The 21,981-nt window shown below is 31.3% G+C and overlaps 1 long non-coding RNA gene across 1 annotated transcript; it reads left to right on the forward strand.

Moving 5' to 3' along the window:
- Nucleotides 1-14,618: 14,618 nt before the first annotated feature.
- On the forward strand, nucleotides 14,619-16,930 carry LOC126853318 (uncharacterized). Its single transcript, XR_007687940.1, has 3 exons — nucleotides 14,619-15,431; nucleotides 15,948-16,264; nucleotides 16,805-16,930. It is a non-coding gene; the product is annotated as an uncharacterized LOC126853318 (long non-coding RNA).
- The last annotated feature ends 5,051 nt before the right edge of the window (nucleotides 16,931-21,981 follow it).

Below are 21,981 nucleotides of genomic sequence, written 5' to 3' on the forward strand. Positions count from 1 at the left end.
AGGAGATAAAATGAATTTTACGAAAAAGGAAAAGATTTTTTTTTCTATACCATTATATTTTGATATATACGAAGGCAACCGCCTTAGAAAAAAAATCTTTTTCTTTTACAATTCCCTTTGCAATTCCTTTTTCCTTTACAAACTCATAAAGAAACCGAGCTTTAAGAAAAGTGCTCGATTGCGAGAGGCTATCCGTTTTGTGGCAATATATAGTGAGGTTCTTTAACAACTCTCTCATCACAATACCTGCGTTACCTGACGCTATTGTTTTTAGTTTACGATTTATGGTAGCTTGAACGAAGTTATGTTCGGCATTTATGGCGATTTTCTAGACAAAAAAGATGAAGATGTTTGAAGAACAATGTATGGGTGTTAAATTTTGTTTTCAAGGCAACGAGAAAAAAGAAAGCAGAAAAGAAAGCGTGGGCCAGCAATTAATGGATGCTACATCATGACAATGCACCCGCACCTACATTATTCCTTACCAATGAGTTTTTGACAATACACAACTGTTGTTCCTCAGTCCTTTTATTTTCTTTTGACATCTACGGATTTTTTCCTGTCTAAATAATTAGAATCGACCTTGAAAAATCGCCATAGCATCTAAAAAAGATACTCAGGTCGGTGGAATTTTTAAACGGCGCTAAATAGACGCCGATCAATACATTTGTACGTTGTTACTATTTTTGAATCGTTACAGAGTTATTAATAATGACTACTTTAATTATGCATTTAATTAATTAACTTGCACGAGGAAAAATAATATACATGTAAATCGAGATCGACTGCGCACAATAGGGTCATTTTATTCTGAGTGGGAAGCTATAAACGAGTTTTAATGATTTGTGCTTTCTGCAGCTACTAATTAATTTCGTAAGCATATATTAATTTGTGCTTTAATAATACACCTACACATATTTATACAAATATCATTTATGTACTACTTGTATACAAAAAGTTTCGAGATTGAATTTATTGCAGATCTATTGCACATCTTTCTAGAAAGTATTAGTTTTGTTTCCACAAGAGTAAAATCCTTATTGCTTTGAAAATTTCAAACTTATATATAACATATTTCATAAAATATGTTGCTGAGAATATAATTTAGGCGCATTAATGGAGAGAAGTTAACATTAAAAAATTGTGTGAAAATTTATAATTACCGTTATTTCGCTTTGGCAGTTTCCAATCATAAACCTTACACATTCATTTCAATCTTTTACTTAATATTTTGAATAGTTTATTTAATAGTTTCGAAAATTATCAGATTAATTTTCAAAAATTGTTTCATTTTTAAAAAATCGGTTTACTTTCGAACACTATTCTTCATCGGAACAAGAGATAGTCATATATCAACTTTAAATGTATACATATAAAGTTCCGATAACGTCGGCTTTTGGGATTTGAAGACTAACAAACTTCCGTCATAAACTCTCAGTGAATGTGCTTCTTAGTGAGTCTTTAAATAATGATATAATGATAGAGATATGTTTGTGAAGGAAGCTTTACTTAAGGAAATTAATTGATAATGATGATTTATCAATTTTTTAAGGAAGCTCACAATAGACGTAGACTTGATACTTCGTAAGCCATCAAAAAATGTCATCGTAAAATTTTCCGCTGTTCGTGCTATGACTAGAACTTGTTATATCATCTTTTTTTTTGATCTTTGGCACGCGCCGACACCAATTATCTTATTATAATGAATAACATTGCTTGATACATTCTGTACATTTACGTCCTCGGGATATCATCGAAGTTTATCATATGTTGCTTATTTATTACGAGAAAAAGAAGAAGCTACGAGAGGGGACTGATAAGCAAGGAATATATTTTTAGCTTTAAACTGCATATTTTTGAAACCTATTGATATTTCTTTATTTATTGCGCCTGGCTTTTTTATTAATTCATTTACTAGTTCAATTTTTATATTTATAATATTAAAATTTTACTATTTTGTTATAAATATATCACAAAATAAATAAAATGGCAACTTTTGCTTTTTATCGAAGGCTCGTCATACTTTTCATTAATAAAGCAATATCTCGATTGAAAAAACAAGATTATATTATAAATATAGGCGAGAGTGCCAAGGATTCTCCAGAGTAATTGACTTCCCTTTTATTACGATACTGTAGTCAATTCGTTAGGTAATTTTTTTCTTTCGTTTGTGAATCAGTAGATCAGTCAGAGAGAAAGAGAGTACATCTATATACTTAGAGATATCTTTTAATCAAGTTCAAAAGCACATAACAAATTTGAAAATAAAACTTAATCTCTGTAATAAAGATATTTCTTATTATTAAGGATATGAATGATACAGTAGAGATCCTAAATTAATTTCATTCAATGTGTAAAATGTGACATATATAATAAACAAGAAGAACAAGAAAAAAAGAACAAGAAAAATGTTAATTACATTTGCATCCCTTCTGGCAATACGCACTGCATTTCATTTATCATTCTATCAATCAATATGAATATCATAACGATATGTAAATATATGTAGGATATTTCTGAAATACAAAGACAAGTTTGATTATGAATTGCAATTTCCACTATGCTCTTGTACTAAAGTTTACAAAAAAGCTATATCATATTAAAAAATGAAAATATATGATAAATGATTATCTTCTTCAAATTTTAAGAAAAAATCAATTATAAATTGATCAAAATTAGAAAAAGGTGTTGTATGAATATAAATTGTTTAAATTTTATTTCTAAATCATTAATATTAATTTTCTTCTGCTATTAAAATGAAACAAATTGTCAAAGTATGATTCGTTTATGGATATTTCGAGTGCTTTTTTGTTATTATTATATCTTATCTCTTATAGTTATTATTATATCTTATAATCTGTTATAATAAAACTGGAATATGCTTTTATAATACTTTTTTTAGAACGTTATGTATTTTATAGTACTTAATCTTTATACTATTAATCTTTATACTATAATTAAAATCAGTTTATACTATTGCATTCAATGCTTATCTATTTGATAAGCGCTGACTGATGTACTTTAACAAATGCGAAGGTAGGCATTTAAACGCGCGCGTCGCCGTCGCATATATTTATAGAGACAGCCTCCTCTCTTTGCTACGAAAATAAGCGCTTTTCCTGTTGTGTCCATGCCAGGCCTCACGTTTTTCTTCAGGTCGCATGCACTTGATGCTCACGCGTTGTAGACGCGCGCGCGTCGCATCAAATCGCGCGCCTATCTGTTTACGTTATCCTGGACTCGCCTGGCTCGTTGGTGATATTGGTGTTGCAGGAGATAAAATGCATCGTGTTCAGATTCTGATACGTAGTAATGTTTCGAATTTGCTATTTCTACAAATATTTTTATATGTAATAATTATTTCTGCATTTGCAAAATTTATGGACACATTTGTATCTCTCTTTATTGGTCTATATTTTTTTTATGAAATAATTAGTATTAAAACGTTTGAATTCTATCATCGAGAAAAACAATATCTTTTATTAATCAGCGAAAAAATTTTTTAAAAATACTTATTTATATAATTTTATTTAATTTTATGAAAAAACTAAATTACTCTTTTATTTTATTTATTTATTTTATTTTAATATTAAATCATTACAGAGACAGATTTTCTTTATTAAAATTGTTGAGAAAGACTGCTTTTGTTTCTGAATTATCTCAAAAATACTTCCAACATAAAATTAATAAATCTTCACAAATTATCTTTAAATTTCCAGAGCTGTTTTATTTATTAACATTATTTTTAGAACATACCTTAAATTTATTATTGCGTCATTGAATAGGCTCGATCTAACAATACATATAAGCCGGATTAAAAGTGGCTGTGGCTATCGTGTGCCAAGGAAACGTAGATTCAATGTAAACAGAATGTGTTTTGCGCGAATTCGCAGCACGGATGGGTGCAAAAATAGTTTGCGTTAATCTATTCGCTGTCGCGTCTACAAGACGCCACCAAGCCTTCGTCACTAATTACATTCGACGCAGACTAACAATAAATGTTATTTAACCAATGAGACCAAACTTGAGTTTAGCTATTATGCTTACGTCTTGTGGCTTGGTAATTTCAATAATAAGAAAAACTTACAATTAATTCGTAATATCATATATCACAAATTTATTTTATTCTCAGCAGAGATATCATAATCGTTTAGATTTCATGACATAAAAACATTGCTGTAATTAATAATAAAATATAAAATATAAAATGTTACATAAAGCAGATAAATATGATTAAAATATAATAATTTTCTTATAAATTTTTATGTAATAAAATGTAATGGTGTAATAAATAAAATTTTTTTATTTGATATCTAATTAATATTATCATTTTTCAATCAAATTACTTTTATATTACTTTTATATTATTTAATTATTCAATAAGTGACTCACGTAATTTTTTCATTTAAAGTTACTTAAGTAACGCATCTTACGTGAATATTATATGAATATATATTTTATAGACATCAATAAATTTTTAAAATTTGTATTTATCGCGCATATATATATGACTAATCCAGAACGTCGTAATCTTTTAAGATATTAATTGATACAGGTATAGGATAGAAGGACATACTGCATGGCGATCGATGCGCTCATTGCGACTTTGACGATTGGCGTGTAGTAGCGAGCAAATAAATATTCCGAGAAAGATGAACTCATTTCTGCGAAATACAAAACGTTAACATTGCATAGACGAAAAGAAGAATCAGAAAATATGATTCGCAATGTTACAAACATTTCTTCTCTCTGGTCTCATGGCGCACGGTTTGGACAGTCGCCCGATGTCGCGACGCTCGGGTGTCACACAAACACGTGTCCGATTGACATATCCGTGCATATCTGAATAAAGCCATCAGAGATCCACTTCGTTATTTTTAGCGTAATGGCGTTGCGATGAACGGCGCCTAACGCCGTGACGCTGTGTCTCGGTTTTGGCGACAGCCTCGTAAGCGTTTTTGCCAGCATATCGTTACACACGCGACCGTTGCCAGATTACGGATACACACGCACTACGTGAGTGGCTCGCGAGAAATAACGGATGCGTTTGCGTGGATGAAGCAATTGTGCTGCGTTGCAAGGGCGAGCGCAACGTGATTGAACTTTGACAAGCTGTTAGATAATACAAAAACGCTTTTGTGTTTTGCTCGTCCTTTATGTTTGTAATAAACCAGTCAAAATGATCTCTTCGCTGCGTGCTTTTAATAACCTTCGAATATTTTATAAATGTAAATAAGAGATTTCGCAAATCAGTTGCTTTGAAATACGATGACTCGATACGAACAGCATAATATGCTGTTTTTAATCACGCATTCGCGTAATGCAATCCATTAATATTTTATCACAGTAATTGAAAATAAACGATAGAAATAGAATTCACAAACTAATTAAGAGAAGAATCTTTTTCCGCGTAATGAATATCACTTTTCAACATTAATTTGATATAATTAGTTTCTATTTATTTCTTAATATAGTTGTTAAACATGTAGAAATCTGCTTATCAAGCAAGATTTTTAATTATAATATTTAAATACTTTGACATAAATATATATATTTTTTTAGATATACCATTCTTGCAATCGATTTTATATTTTATTTTTTTTATAGTACTGATTTATGTCATATGTACATAACATATGGAATATTATACATATTTTTTATATCCGTTTTTTATTATCTCAATTTTCAATAGATTTTTTATGAGATTTAAAAGACATAAGATTATGACATGCACGCGATTTGTTAAAGACACATGTTGTTCTTGTTATTATAAAAACCATATCAACTGGGGTGTATTTGGATCAAATGTCACGTAGTGATTAAATTATATATTCGACAGATTAACGGAGTATAAGATATGACGTTATAAGCGCATGATATATAATTATGTTACATGTGTATAATGAGTGTTATGTCATATGAAATTCCTTTAATATTTCTTTGCAAAGATAATGCATTCACATTTTATATCTGATAGGGGGAATTACGAAGAAATAAAAAAATGACTTTATGAAAAACAGGAGAAAATGCGTTTTCCTGTAAAATATTCAAACGGTATAACAAGTACAAATATATTAGTATTTTTTCGTCGCACATTTAAAAATCAATTATTAAAATAAATGTTCAAGGAAGATCTGTTTTTCTTTTTATAAATAATTACATAAATAGAATTAGAAAAACTACAATTATAAAATTTGTAACAGTTGAAAAGATTGAATTTCTTTTTCAATCAAATTCAAATAAACTTTTAAAATGTAATTTGAGATTCAATTACAAAGCAATTGAATTGATATTCTACGCCAAAGATATTTGATATTGAAGAGTTTTGATATTTGAAATAAAATTTTAATTAAAAAAAGAATTTTAAACTCGCTGAAGAATGACTACAGAGAGCAGCGATAAATCTGGGCCACATTTGATACATATTTGAGTTTCTTTACATGAATTTCACTGACGTGCGTCACTGAATGCCATTGGTATGATTCTGGATATCGGCTATGGATATCGACTAATAATAAATCGAGGATCACCGTTTAACACATCGTGTTTCACTGACAATAGCAATGTGTATAATAACCGTCAGGGGAATACGTTTCTTTTGTATTTGTCTAATCTTATATCTGTTCTATATATCATGGTCGTTAACACTGACCTTATTTTACTCCGCTTTATATCTGGTCTCTAATCCAGCGGAGATGGAAAATCTGCATTGAATGAATCATTATTTATACGATTATGTTTTATATATATATATATATATATATATATATATATATATATTTGTTGTAAAAATCAAATATTTTTTAATTTTATATTAATATAAAAAAATATTTATATTATTTATATTTGTTAAAATAATTAGACTGCTGTCAAAAAATAAAGAAACGAAGAAACTTGTAAATTTCTATCTAGATATTTTTATGATGCTTTCTGAATTTAATTTAGTCAAATAAAAAAACTAATTTGTTTATCGCGTGTTTTGTTTTTGCTAATAATTTCTACATAATTTGTACGTTACTTAGGAGGAACAAAAGCTATTCATTAGAAAAGAATCTATTTGATTTTGTGAAGCAATTATTTCTACGTAGAATCGTAATAATAATTCCTTTCCATGTATTCATTCCGATGCGTACGACTTCCGAGCATCCAGCCGATTCCAATACATATGCACCGATTCGTCATCATAGTTTAGCACATGTGTGGCAGGAGCTGACGTAGAAATTAACATCGTTAATTCGCCCGATTCTCTGACGCACCAAGCAGATCTGTCTACCAAGAAAATCGATCATTTCGTTTAATGCCGGCATATAAGCTGAAATCATTTTATGATTGCGATCTCCTTATAATTCTATCTTGCTTCGCGAGAAACTTTCATGATTTTAATTTAAAAGGAAGAAAGTTATAAAATATATAAAATATTGCTTGAAAAAATTGATAGCCAAACTAATCTATGTGTCAAAAATTATAATTAATCGGTTTTTCACAGCAAATGCGACTGATTAGATATTATACTAATTCCAAGTACTGATACAGAGATAAATTTTCATATATACATGACCAAATATGTATACAGTTATTCAATAAATCATACAACGATAAAAAATCAATATCTAATCTTTTTTAACGTGTTACGTGTTGCGTGGCAGCCGAGCTTGACATCTGTCACAGCTCGCTATTATGATAATGATATCTTTGCGTCGATTAAATTCATATCGAAATGTTAATCACGTAACCGTGAAATACCCTCGCGAATAACCCCAAGTCGTCAAACGCTTTTGTCGCGGCTAGGAGAAAGCTTCGCTAATAATGATTAAATGAGGCGGCTCAATGAAGCAGCATAATCGGCCTTGTAAACGACGTCTGAGATTCTCAGCAAGGACGACGTAGCTCCTTCACAGGCTCGTTTTGCTCTCATTCGATGCATCTATGCGATCGATTCGCGTGCTCAAGGGAAACCAGTATTAGCTGCAATCCGATGCACCGGTTCTCCAAACCACTCCCGCACGCGCGTACCAATGCACGGTGATAATTAATCGGTTATCGACAAGCTTTATGTTGCCTCACATGTTTCAAGATTGCCGAGCGATTCACAAGCTGAAAATATTCATTAGTAGCTTGTTGTTGCATATATGTCAATTATTCGATAATAAAAATCGTGAATTGTTTTAGTTTCAAACCTTATCAAGATGCTATTATTAAATGTAATATAAGTTGCATGTGTTTTCAATTAAACTCTTTTGTTAAGATATCTAAAATAATATGATATTGTATTTCCTTATCGCTCGCATTCCTATTATAAGATAATTCGCTTGTTTTAAAAAGCGAATTCTCCGAGTTTAGAGTCCTTTCAGTGGTGTTTCACAATAAGATAAAATCTTATACAATGATTGAAATGTTTTGATACATGTATTAGCACACGTAAGCTTATTGAAAAATTGATTAATTTGAATAAAAAATGTAGGCTGTAACTATTTTAAGGAGGTTGCTATTTAATGTTGAGGAAAAAATCTGAAAATCTAGTCTATAAAACAGCTTCGACATTTTCCGGTGATGGTGTCGCGCGTTCGTTTTCTCGATGTACGAGGTGCCCGGGGTCGATCTGTCGTGGATCCGCCGGGAATCGTGACGGGAGAGCCGCCGGGGATGCATAACGGAGAGATTTGCGCTCCTCGGTCGTACGCCTTCCGTCATCATTTTCTACGCAGAGTTGCGTTGCGTGAAATATGAACCCATTGTGAATGAGAGCGGCGGCCAGGTCGCCTTTCCGCGTCCCTCCCCCCGACCCCCCTTTACCGTGTCCTTCTCTACCTCTATCGTATCTACGCCGTACTCGAGTGACACTGAAAGCGCGGATGCAGAGAGCAACTCCGGCGAACCGAAATCAATACCACGCTGGCCTACTACGCCGTGGCCTTCTTTTCAGTTAAATTCTTTTGCCGCCGTACTGTATCTAATACGAGTATCGCGCCATTGTTTATGTGATTCCATTGATGTCGAAGTGTATCTAAATTATTTTAAATATCAAAAGAATAATAATAAGAGAAGAGAACGTAATACCAAACTACAAGCGTTTTGTTTACATGCGTACATACATACACACGCTTCGTATTTTTGAAGAAATTTTGAATCTTTAAAATTAATTATTCACGAGCAGAATGTCTGAAATAATTGGTCCAAGTAAAAAATATAACATCTGAATATAGAATATAGAATTTTTCTTTTTTTTTGCGTAGTAGGAGAAATATCAATTCTTTTTGTCAAGATAGATTATTTTAGTTTATTTTATTTTTTAGTTTGAATACTGAATCTTGATATTAAATATTATATTTTAAATCTGCAAACACACACATACACATGAGATGTTTTCTGTTATTCTTATTTTTAATATATTAAAGAATCTTTGCGTGAGAAAAGTAATGCGCATAACTTGCTGTATCAGATATTATAACTTTTTATAATTAGAGATTAGTTTGTTCTTAGTATTTGTCTGCTTGGAAATGGATCTAAAGAAGACCGCGTGATATAAAGAAGATCTAAAGAAAATCGCGCGCATATCAGGACTGTATGTACATATATGCAATGGTTATTATCCTTTACCGCGTTATCGATTTCGCTCAAATAGTTGACTCCTCGCGCGAACGACGCAATTGCAGGAGCGTCGACGCGACGTCTCGGCGCCCAGGTCGTGTCAGGTAAACGTCAATTTCCTTTACGTTTCCAAGATTAACATTGAGAGTTTACGTCATATCTTGTGCTAGATTCTTCATGCCATAGCGGTGTATCATGGGAGTTGCAACTCTATCCATCCGCACTGCCTAAATGTTGCTCGGGAATCTTGCTAAAAATATCTCTCATTTCAACGAAACCGCGATGAAATATCTTTCTCCGCGATAAATTATCGTCTGCGCGTCTGCGACGATATTTCGTTGCAACATTATACGATTGGCTGGCATTATTACTTTGTGCGACTCAAGAGAGAGAATAAGTTTCACGTTTATGCTCGCTGTCCACGACGATCTTTTGCTTATGTATTTAGTTCGTATTTCTTTGAGAAGTAGGTCGACCGACACGACATTTTCGTGCGGGTTTGACAGAAAGATGCATTTTGTGCGGCGTCACTTAATTCCAATCGATTGTACCATGCACTGTACGCCCAATCAATAACTATCACAATACAAAAGGGTCAGAGGAAGAGAAATTAAAAAAAAACAGCTTTCTCTATGAGAAAAACTGAATATATTCTTTTTACATAGAGCATTTTTTAAAATTAATATTATTTAATATAAATTTCTCTCGCTGAGAAAACTGGTCTGCAACATTAGAAAATACATTTTCGAAGTTTTATCATAAATTTTGCGATATGCACGCACACACACACAATTTGCATATGCAGTAAAAATTATTAATAGGCTTTAAACTCTCATTCTTTATGAATATGATGGGTAAGCAATTACGTGATAAACTGTCTTATAAAACGAATCTATATATTTAAATTAAAGTAGAATTATATGTTGTGTGCGCATTTTTACATTTTTAGCATATTTGCATTTAGTTTGCATTTAATTTGCAGTTAATTTTGTCTCAGCGTTTAGCAATTCTAGTTATTGTTAATATCAAGGTAATTTATATGATGATGTTATATTTCACTGGCTTGTTATTAGTCAATTATCCTATGCAATTAACAATGAAAGTTTTATGTGCTCGCATTGTAGTGCCATTTCTCGCGCGAGCTTATGGAAAATTTGGTGTCAAATTTCCGATATAAAACTATAACATTTCTTATAACGCTTTTCATTGGAGATGACATTTTCAAAATAATAATAATAATAATACTTTAAAAACATACATTATATTTTTATGTACGTATATTAAGAATTTCAACATTCAATATTTGCATAATTCTGTATAATGTCATGGAATTTTAAGCTTCACTAATTATTTTAATTATTAATAATAAATATAAGTATGAATATATATTTAAATTAAGAATTTACACCATATGAGTTAAACTGTGTTTAGAGATAGTCGAAATTTAAATTGTTTTACAATCAGCAAGTTGAAATGTTAAAAACTTAAAGCAAATTTTAAATGTGTCAGTTTTAATTATGCTTCTCTACAAAATATTAAAAAATATTTTATTTTATCATAGTTCAAAAACATCTTCTGCTAATGGACTGGTTTAATTAATAATATCCCTTTCTCGTGCAATTTGATTTTATATTTACAAAAAAAACTTTTTTATGCAAAACGAATAAAAGTAGAGAGAATGAACATTTTTCCTTCTGCTGCTCATGGTTTTAGATATTTTGCGTAAGTTACATGCGAAACAATGTGACTAACATCATGTATTCGTATATGAGTGATTGCTATTCAACGCAATGCATCAGGATACATTTCGATCTCATGATCGCCGCGCTTGGAGAACCGGCTACAGTTGATTCGCGCAAATCCACGTGGGTGCCGATCATCCACGTGGGTGCCGATCGGCCACGTGGTTGTCCAGTGATGACGACCGGCGTATACCAATTAGCTTGATGACATCTGTGAATGATTTCAAGCTCTTCCACACAATTTCAAAGGCGGCCTGCGTTACCGACGTCAACGCGAATATGCTAGCTCGTACGATAAAACGACCGGTGCCTTTCGCTCTCTGGAAAGACACCCTTTCGCGGGCCGCGTTTTATCGTGTAGACCCGTGCTTTCGAGTTCTGGCTGCGCTCGTATACGAGAGACGTAGTCGCCTATGCCCATGTGGGCCTGAATGCATGTAAACAAATGCTACCTGGGATATCCAGACGCATCCTACATCGCGTCAGAGGAAATAAAAAAATTATACCTTATTTTACATACTTATTTTACATACATACTTAAAAAAAAGGGAAAGGGCATATATTTCTATGTGCATATAAATGTGCGTGCACACATGGCCCTGGAGAAATCCATTTTCCAAAATTTATTTCTTTAGATCTGCAATAAAAAAAATGATATTTACAATAGATGAATTAAATATGAAAAGAGCTATTAAATGAATATGAAAAAATTCGCACGGAGTTTGATTGAAATTCGTACATATAATAATATATGTTTTTGACATTTATGTAAAAATCTTTATACTTCATAAAATAGACAGTTTTATAAAAAGATATTGCTGTACGCTTGTATAAAATTAGAACATTATTTTTTATTACAATGTATTTTTATATCACCGGAAATGTTTTATATCAGTAATATTTAAATAATAATATTTTTAAAAACTAATAATTTACATATTTTATTCTGCATCTTATATAGTTTGTTTTTAAAATCGATATTTTATATATATATATTTTGTTTTATATACAGATTCGAGAATAAAGAATTTCTGTAACTTTGCAAACATTAAAGTGTTTTTGCGGTACCTGTAAAAATAGCAAACAAATTTATTATTATTTGGAAATACAGAAATATCTTTTAAATGGCTTAGTGGTTGTATAGTTTATTCTATTAAGACCATAAAGAGTCGTAAAAAAAGCATGAAACGCATTCATGAATTACCGTTCTTTGTTCGCTAACGGAGGCGAAGTATTACAGAAATACACGAATAGCAAGGCGTGACAAACGTCGAGTCGCCGTTTCTTTTATGCCAACGTATGTAAAATGCGCATAAAGTCACATTTTTTGCGAGACGAAGCGACACAGGAATTTGCGATATAAAGACGCTGCTTAAAAATAGGGGGATTTTAATCGCTCGATGAATCCGCGTGGTCCAACAATCCTGATTCCACGATGCGTGAATCGAACTGTTGCTGTACAAAGTTTACACGATCGCCGGTATCACGTGCCTTTACGCGGAAATGTCGATAAGCATTGCATTATCGATATACGCTTGGTACATGTATTTGTATTTGTATATGCATATGCGTGCAACAATGTGCAGGTAGCTATAGGAATATTGGCGCCAGTCTGGAGCATATATCGCGATATTTATTGTCGCCGTATAGTCACGATGTTTCCAATGTTTTAGCTTAAAGTTTTTTATCAGAAAACTTTTTATTTTATACGTTTTATTTTTTAATGACATATTTATTGATTATACACACACATACACACACACACACACACACACACACACTTAAATATATATATATATATATACATGTATATATAACGTTCTAGTCCTTCACGAAATTATCAAGTTGATGTTTAATTTCGCAATTTCGTTGTTATATAATTGTAATTTTATAAAAAAATATTTTATTATACTTGCAATTGCATTGTCAAAATAATTTTTGCATCTTAATATTTGCATCTTATTGCGCAATTTTGCATCTATGCGATCTTTGAAATATCTAAACGTGATTATATTCTTATAAATATTTGGTAAAAGTACTCTTTTGCGCATTAATAAAAATTAATGATTTGGCTAAGATATTTAATTGTAAAATAAAAATAAAAATTATGTTATGCAATCTATGATTATACGCTAAAAGTTCTTCGTCATCGTGTGTGCTTGACAATTCACTCGTCACGATACTTATGGATGGCGCCATAGTTTTGTTAGGTAACAAGCAAAACCTATTAATTACTACCTCTTATGTTTAAAATTATACGGATGTGTTATATCACATTCGCGTTGTGTTATATCATCGATAATCATCAATCTCACAATATTGCGCGTTTATGGAAATTCAATTATTATAACAAAATACAAACGTAAATGAAAAAAAATTCTCTCTTTTCCTTTTTACAAAATTTTTGTTTTATTTTAATATTTTATTTTATTATAAAATTTTATATAGATGTTATTTTCTTTTTAAATTAAATTGTATTATGTATAAATTGTATAAATTGATTATTTGAAACAATTAATTATGCAAATATCGTATTCATCAGCTGAGATTTTATCGTATCGATAATTTTTTTTGTCGTAAAATTTAATTTCATATTTCTATTTTTTAATGTGTGGAAATTCTGTGCATACATTGGGCGTGTATGTTTGCAACTACATGGTATAAGTAATTGGCAGTTTGAGTTAAATGCTTGATATATAATTGCGGGAATGACGAAGGCGATATTAGAATGACATCTTTGCGCAGACAATCCATTCATTACCTCTAAATTGTCACATATTTGTATAATTGCAAGTTAATGAGCATATATAATATCTCGTATACCATGATGTAGGAATGATAATGATTAATGCTTTGTTTCCTCGAAACAGACTACATAATTTGTTAAATACAAATAAATTTGTATTATTATCTAAATATATATGTAAGCAAATTTTATATTTTATAAAAATAAATTGTTAAAAAGAGATTATTTTTGTTTATATATATGCTGTATAGTGTATGTCTATTATAAATCAATCTCCTAATATTTGATTCAATGTTAGAAAGAATTAAATTTATCTCATTTTAGGCATACGAGAAAGGGATTGAAAAAAGAGAAAAGAGTATGTCTTTAAAAATAGTTATTTAAAGATTCTCTCTGCATTCAAATCATTCCATGACTGCGCTTACATTGTTGGTGAGTCACCGTTCCTTTGCTGATTGTGAGAGTATATTCCTGCGCAAAGGAGGGAGGCTGTACATCGAAGCGTTGGAGAAATCTTGCCTCTTAAGCTCACTTTGCACGAATAGAACGTTCTCAACTTTACACCGTCGTATTTTTACGGTAGTCATATAAATCATTCAAATGTCTGTGAGTTTTAGTCTCGCTCTCCTTATTTTTTTTTTTTTTTTTTAACTTTTGCTCGTATTTTAAAGTCACAAAGAACGCAGATATTTGTTCAACAAATATTCAATTCGCATTCATTATAGAAATTCAATTCACAATGTCATTAGTGTGCTTTCAAGTTTTATGAAATATTATATACATTTGTAAAGATTTCTTGAAATGAAACACAATTCCTATCGATCTATATTTATATTATTTGTGATTTCTATCTTTTTCATTAGATCTGCGGTAAAATAAATTAATTTATATTTGATGTTCACTTAATGGGTTCGCGGATTCGCAACATGACACCGTCATTTTCTACGTTTCTATTACACTGATCTGCATTTGCACGCTGTCTAAAACAGCTGCGGCAACGGCTGCCAAGTATTTCGCGGGTTTAAAAAGAACGAAGCCTAATTTCTTACTATTGATCTTTGTACATTTCATTCACCTAAATGTTCGAAACTATGCTATCTATTTGCCGTTTTAAAGATACGTATTGTGCGACAATTGCTGATTAGGATAAACATCAGTAAATAGCGTTGGCGCCTGTCAGGCGTTTTGTTAACCTTCAATCTTTATGCTGCAATTAATAACAAGCTACTAGCTGTCATCCGTTTTGAAAAGTTACGCGCATAAGACAGAACGGCTGCCGGTCTTAGGATCGATAGACGGATGCAACGGATCCGCATGTATACACCTCGTGCAACTTGAAACGAGAGACCAAGTACGTTTGGGAATATATAGCGAGATGTATTCTAAAATTAATTCGACGCTTCCAACGTGAATCTTGGAATATGCGACGTGATATTGAACGGAATTTCGAGGAGTATTTCAAGTTGTCGAACATTTTTGAGACTATTTTTTTTTTGAGCACTGAAAACTTTTCTAACTTGATTTTCATTTTTGAGATAGATGCAAAAAAAAAACAATATAATTAATTGACGTACTTTTATCGTTCTAATACTTGATGCAATTTTTACTAAATTATACTCTGATTTCAATCGTTTGTATTCATTGAAGAAAAAAAAGATAATTATATTTTGATTAATTATACTTTCATATTGCTTTTGTCCGATGTTTAATTAAGTTTTTTCTTATAGAGAGTTTAATAATGTATATAATATAAATTAATACTTTTTTCATGAAATGAATAACTTCGAAAGCATCGATTGATTATTTGGGAACAACATGTAAAAAGCTAATTCATAAACAGAAAATATGTTCCTCATTTCCTTTCCGGAAAGTAGGGGTCCTTGAAAAGAGGGGAATTGTATGTAAATTTTTGTTCAACTGCAACCTCTGGTTGCCTGAATTCGTGTTGGAACTGACAGCCTATCAACGCAACCTCGCCTGAAAATCATTATAGGAGAAAATTCATCGGAGATTACTCAGGACAGTCTTCGGCTGCTAGACGCAAAAGGCCCTGTGAGCTATTTCCACGTTCCCTAGCCGGGGTCTATGCGGCACGGGGCAAGACGATAAAGCGAGTATTTGGCACATCGATCGACGGTTTAACGTATCGGCTGCCAAAAAATACATCGCCGATCTCGTCGTGTTTAAGGTAACGTTGCATCACGTCAAAATAATGTGCTCGTCGGTCACGCCTCGCATGAGTGCTCGATCTGTCTCTTCCTAGCATGAAAAACCGCGAGTGGCTCGTCAAATTTACCGATCTCAGCCCGAGACCGATTCCTGGCGGTGACGTCGAGATGGTGCTGAAATCGATTCAATATTCGAGTATAAAGTCGAGATTGTCATTAGACTTATATAACGCTTGCGCAAACTTTAAAACACCCGTTACTTCATTGATCGATGGAATAGACAATAGACTATTTGTAACATATGTTACTTTTACATGGATTTCGATTTATCTTTTATATACATTTTTATTGATAATCAATCAACAATTAGAATACCATATATATAAAAGACATTTACAGACTGATAAATTTCCATCTCATTTGTAATAAATAAAAATTTGGAATACTGGAAAAATGTCTTAAAAGATATTGCTTTTTACAATTGTAACGAGTAACGTTTCATGAATAATAATCTCAAATGTAATTAAATAAGTCATAGTCGGTTTCATTTTTCTTTTCAGAATATCTAACACGAGATTCTACAGAACCGCGGTTTGATCGGTCTAATTGAAAATTTAAATCTCTTAGCGGGGATTCTCTGGAAGCAAGAAGCCGTAATGGTGCGCACTGTCGTATCTGAAACTGCCTGTAATCCGGATAACCGTTGTGCGGTGCGCGTTACAGCACGGAGAGAGTATTGACCGTCCCAGCGGGCACAGTGGAAATTTCCACTGCCCTACCCCAAGACTCACGGTAACCGCGATCCACACACACTTTCCGGCTTGTATGATCGTGTGCGTATGGCTGCGCCCTAACGTCTGCCGACGAATGTAAAGGCTGTCTCTGAGGCGACGGTCTTTTTATCCGTCCATCGCTAAGCAGCGGTTGGCAGTCTTTGAAAATTCCGTTCCAACAAGTCACTCGATGATCCCTGCCTATCGATCCGTCTCCATCATTTCATTGGGTATTATACTGGTGATAGGGAATACTTGGAATGTTCTGGAACACACAGATGTTTGATAGGAAATCCCAGCTGGTTGCCAACCGCTAATGCTACTGCATTGCTTTGATTACGATGGTTATTAATTTTTTTCTTTTGTTTTCCAATCTTTCTTTTAATGAACAAAGAAATTGGCACCAAAATCGTTTAATTTATGTAATGATATTATTGTAGATTGAAGAGAAATATATTGAAGATGAATAAAGAGATTTAGAGGCTCTTAATATATAGTGATTGTAAAATTACATTTGCAAATTTATAGATTTATATTATAAGAATCGTTAATTAAACAGAATAAACTACGTATATTTGATCGATTATCGTATTTTGGACTACTTATTGAAGTCGTTCTGTTCGTTTTTGAAGTAATTCCGTATAGTTGAAAATCATGATCGATTGAATTATGATTGAATAGTCATTCAGATGCTAGAACAATTAAAATTTCGGCATCATCAGTTCCTCATTGTTCGCACGATCGGCGGGCTCGTCGCGTGAACTATGAGAACCACTGTCAGGTATGCGGGAGCCCCGGTACCCGAGAAGGTATTAAAGACGAGGCGGCACGAATTGAATCTGAAAGGTGGGCTATCTGACCTTGAGAGGAAAACCGATGGAATGCAATACGCAGCACTGTCCCCGCAGCTTTCTTTTTCGGCCGCGACGCGATGGCGGCGAGTGGCGAGAGAACGCGAAAGATAAGCTCGCGAAAGAAACGGCACGAAATAGCTTGGCTCTTACGTGTCTATTTTTAGCCCGGCGCCGTCCTTCGCTTTTACGTAACAACGTAAAAAGCATAATATACTGCGTCGCGATCTAATCAGATCGTTGTAGGCGAATTATCGCGTCTACTTACTTGTCACGATACTTTCTGCGGCTGCGCGGTAATTATCGCTGCATAACCCGATGTATGTATAAGTGATAAGTGCCGATGAAAGATTCCATTGCGTCATTTTGGCGACAGGTCAGGTAGCTAATTCGCGACCACCATTTCCGCATAGACATGAGAAGAACCCATCGTTGCCGATTCACGCTGGTTCTGTCATCTATCGTGAGATGGTTGGCAGCTACGTCTCATTTTCGGTCAACAAGAAGGGTAACACGAAGCAACGACTGATAGGAATAAGAACTGCATTATAGTTTGCAGGAATAGTTATATTTTTCATATCCTACAGCTGAGAAGTTTAAGAATATATTCCTTGGATCTCTTGTTATCTTTCGTTGATCATATATTTACTAAGATGACCCATAAAAAAGTGCAAATTTTATAATAATATATAATGGATAGTAATATATAAATAATTATTTATAATATTTCTGTATTAAAAAAACAAAACACATTATTGTAATTATATATGTATAATGGAAAGAAATGCTAAAAATGTGATAACTATTATTACTTATTGTTAGATGTACTAATAATAAAACTAATATCAAATTTTTCTTTTTACCGCGATTAAAACTAAAATTATTTTTTTTTTTGGTAAATGATAAAATGTAATATTTTCGTAAAATTCTTTTTGTTGGTAAAACAAATTAATTTAATATAATTTACTTTTCGGTAATTACTAGATCACTTGAAAAAAATTCTTTAACATTGTGCTTGAAAATAATTAGCTATGCAGCTTACGAGATTAATTGTATAAATCTTTAAAAGAAAACATTTTAAATATTATAAATTTTTATCTTTCATTACAATTATTTTGAATTTTTGGAAATTGAGGATTATTATATTAAGAGAGTGGATTATTTTTTAATATAAAGATATTAGAAAACTATAAAATTGATAATTTTCATGTACGTCTCATTTTATTATAAGATTTAAAAGGATTGGAAAAGGAAGATATGTTTACATGTATGTGGCAAATTTTAAATTATTTAATTAATTAATTAATTTTTAAATTAAATTATTTAATTTCTAATATATTGATACTTTTTGTATTGACATATTTTTTACATTGCTATATTGCATTTTTTTGTAAATATGGAAAAGATATTTTTTATGTCGCAAAGTACAAAAAAATCTTTATTGTTCAGAATATTGAAAGTTTTTCTATCGTTTGGATTTTTAGTAAGTGCTGACTTGTTGGCAGAGAGATTTACCTTCTTTATCATATTATCGATTGCCTTTGTGTGCATCTTTAAAACTTTCCTTCTGCATATCTTAAAGCCGATTTGAAGATACATTCTATATCGCTCTCTTCGAACGCATTCCGTTCTTTTTGTTCAATCTCTTTACTTCCTTCAACTGTCTTATTCTTCAGCTTTAGTTTGCAGATATCTCGCGCATATTCTCCGCTTTGCTAAAAGTTATATTCTGAAAATCATGAATTGATTTGAAACACTTCACTCTTGAAATTTCTGGAATGTAAATAATATATAAGGACGGAAGTTTCATCAAACAGAATTTTTTTCTTTGAAGGAAAGATAAAAGAAATCAGATATGACCGGATTTCTTGATAAAATTTAATATTAGTGATTCATCTGAATAATCAGAAAATGTATTTATGTAGATTATTTGAAAATTATTTGCTTCTTATATTTTATTATGTATTAATATAACACAAACAGCTAGTATTTTTTTATGCAAGACGCAACATGTAACATGTATTTGTTACAATTAGTGAGAAAAAGAGAAGAAAATTAGAAAAAGCAGAAAATTAAATGTATATTCTATTCAATTAAAGTTCTGTAAGAAATGAGAATAGTTCCATTAAAAAAAATAATTTTATTTTATGCGATAGCAATTATTATTAATGTATATATATGTGAAAGTATATTACATGTGTATATTTTCATAGAAATTTTTATTTAATAGTAAAAGAACATTTTTATTTTTATTATACACATATGTATGCAACATTCTTTTATATTTATTGTTACACAAAAAATATCTAGCAAAAATAGAATATTGCATGAAATAAAATAATATATATAATCTTAAAAAATGTAGCATATAAAAAATAAGAAAATAAATAAAAATGTTCTATACACAGGCTACAAAAAAATTTCAAATAGGCTATGTATATTTACTGTATACATTTTATATCTTACATATCGCATAGAATTGATTGCATAAATACATGCACTGCATATACAGTATATGTGCAGTTACATAGATCAATTGGTTGAATCCCATTGTACTAGCATAATCCGTTAATATAGTTATCATTAACGAAAATTATGGTGACGTGATTGTGTATCCGATCAGTCTCAACTTATTGGAGACGGGAGCTAATCCATTACCATAGGGAGGATATACAGCCTCATGGGAAATTAATCTCAACTATGCACGTGACCTCTTTGACTAAAATTATTCGCATTTTAGTCAAGATATTATCTTAATCATCGTTTAATTAAAAAACGTAATAAAAAATGTAAGTAATAAAATTTATTGTTTCATGAATGTTATGAAAAACAGACATAGCTTATATAAATTATATAAATAGATCGGTTTTATGGAAAATTGTTACAATATTTATATAGTAGTTATATTAATATAGTATTATTCTATGGATGCTTTAATTAATTTGGGATCAATTTTTTTGAACTAAAATGCTTTGAAATTGATAATGATTTTAATTTATGATTTTCTATATGCAACAAGTAAAATTTATTCTATGTTTTATTTTAAATAAACTAAAGTTTAATTAAGAAAATCTCAATATAAGAAGTTAAAATATTTATTATTGCAAATAGAAAAAAAATATTGACTAGTAATCATAATTATTATGTATATTGAAAGATTTTATTTAACAAAAATTTCAGAATGTCACTTTATAGCTGGCCATACTTCACATCTATAAAATAACGGATTCCTGCATGATTTATCGATATCATGAAAATTAACACCGTGTACTGACATTGTTGATTACCGTTTGCTTAGCATTATTGGAAAATTAGGTTAATACGACTGATATTTCAACAATGCTTTGCGCATCGTGCATGAAGCATGAAGTCTCTATGTCTGGGCTTCAGATGCAATTCATTTACAATCAGTCGATAATCCAAACCATCCATTGAACTGAATATTCTCCATCAAATTACCATCTTTAACTAATTACTTTGTCTGCCCCGACTTGTTTGGGGTTCCAAGAGTAACATCTCTCGCGCTGAATAAACTGGTTGTGCACGATGCAATTAGACACGATTGCAATACAAGAGTGAAAGCTACATCAAGGAATGAAGATATCAAACGGAATTGTACCATGTTGTGAGAAAGGAAACAGCGTAACAATTAACACTATTTGCAAAATTGGTTATCTATTATTGTCAAAATTTATCCTATTTTTTATTTTAAATAATTATGTTGCGTAGATCTACTTGGAATCATCGAGTCTATAAGTTTATATATTTTTTTAAAAATCTAATTTTTTCTGTTTTATATAGGCTTACTTTTGAATACTTTGGATTAATTACTCTGTGTATATTTATTTATTTATCAAATATTAATTATAGAAACAACTTAAATAGTCTAGCTCTTTCTCTTTCTCATGTACAACTATTCGTTGAAGGCAAGTTAAATTATTTATTATCAGTGCTCTTGAAGATTCAATATAATTTATTATAATTAAACATTTATTTTTACTATTAACTATAAAAGAAAAAAATTTTTGTTAGTAACTTTTTGTTTCTAACTTTCTTTTTTATTCTATTGACCCTTTTATCTTATCATGAACGATATAACTCTCTTTATAGCAG

Source organism: Cataglyphis hispanica, chromosome 12 (assembly GCF_021464435.1).
Source record: "Cataglyphis hispanica isolate Lineage 1 chromosome 12, ULB_Chis1_1.0, whole genome shotgun sequence".
In the NCBI taxonomy this organism is placed as follows: Eukaryota; Metazoa; Arthropoda; class Insecta; order Hymenoptera; family Formicidae; genus Cataglyphis; species Cataglyphis hispanica.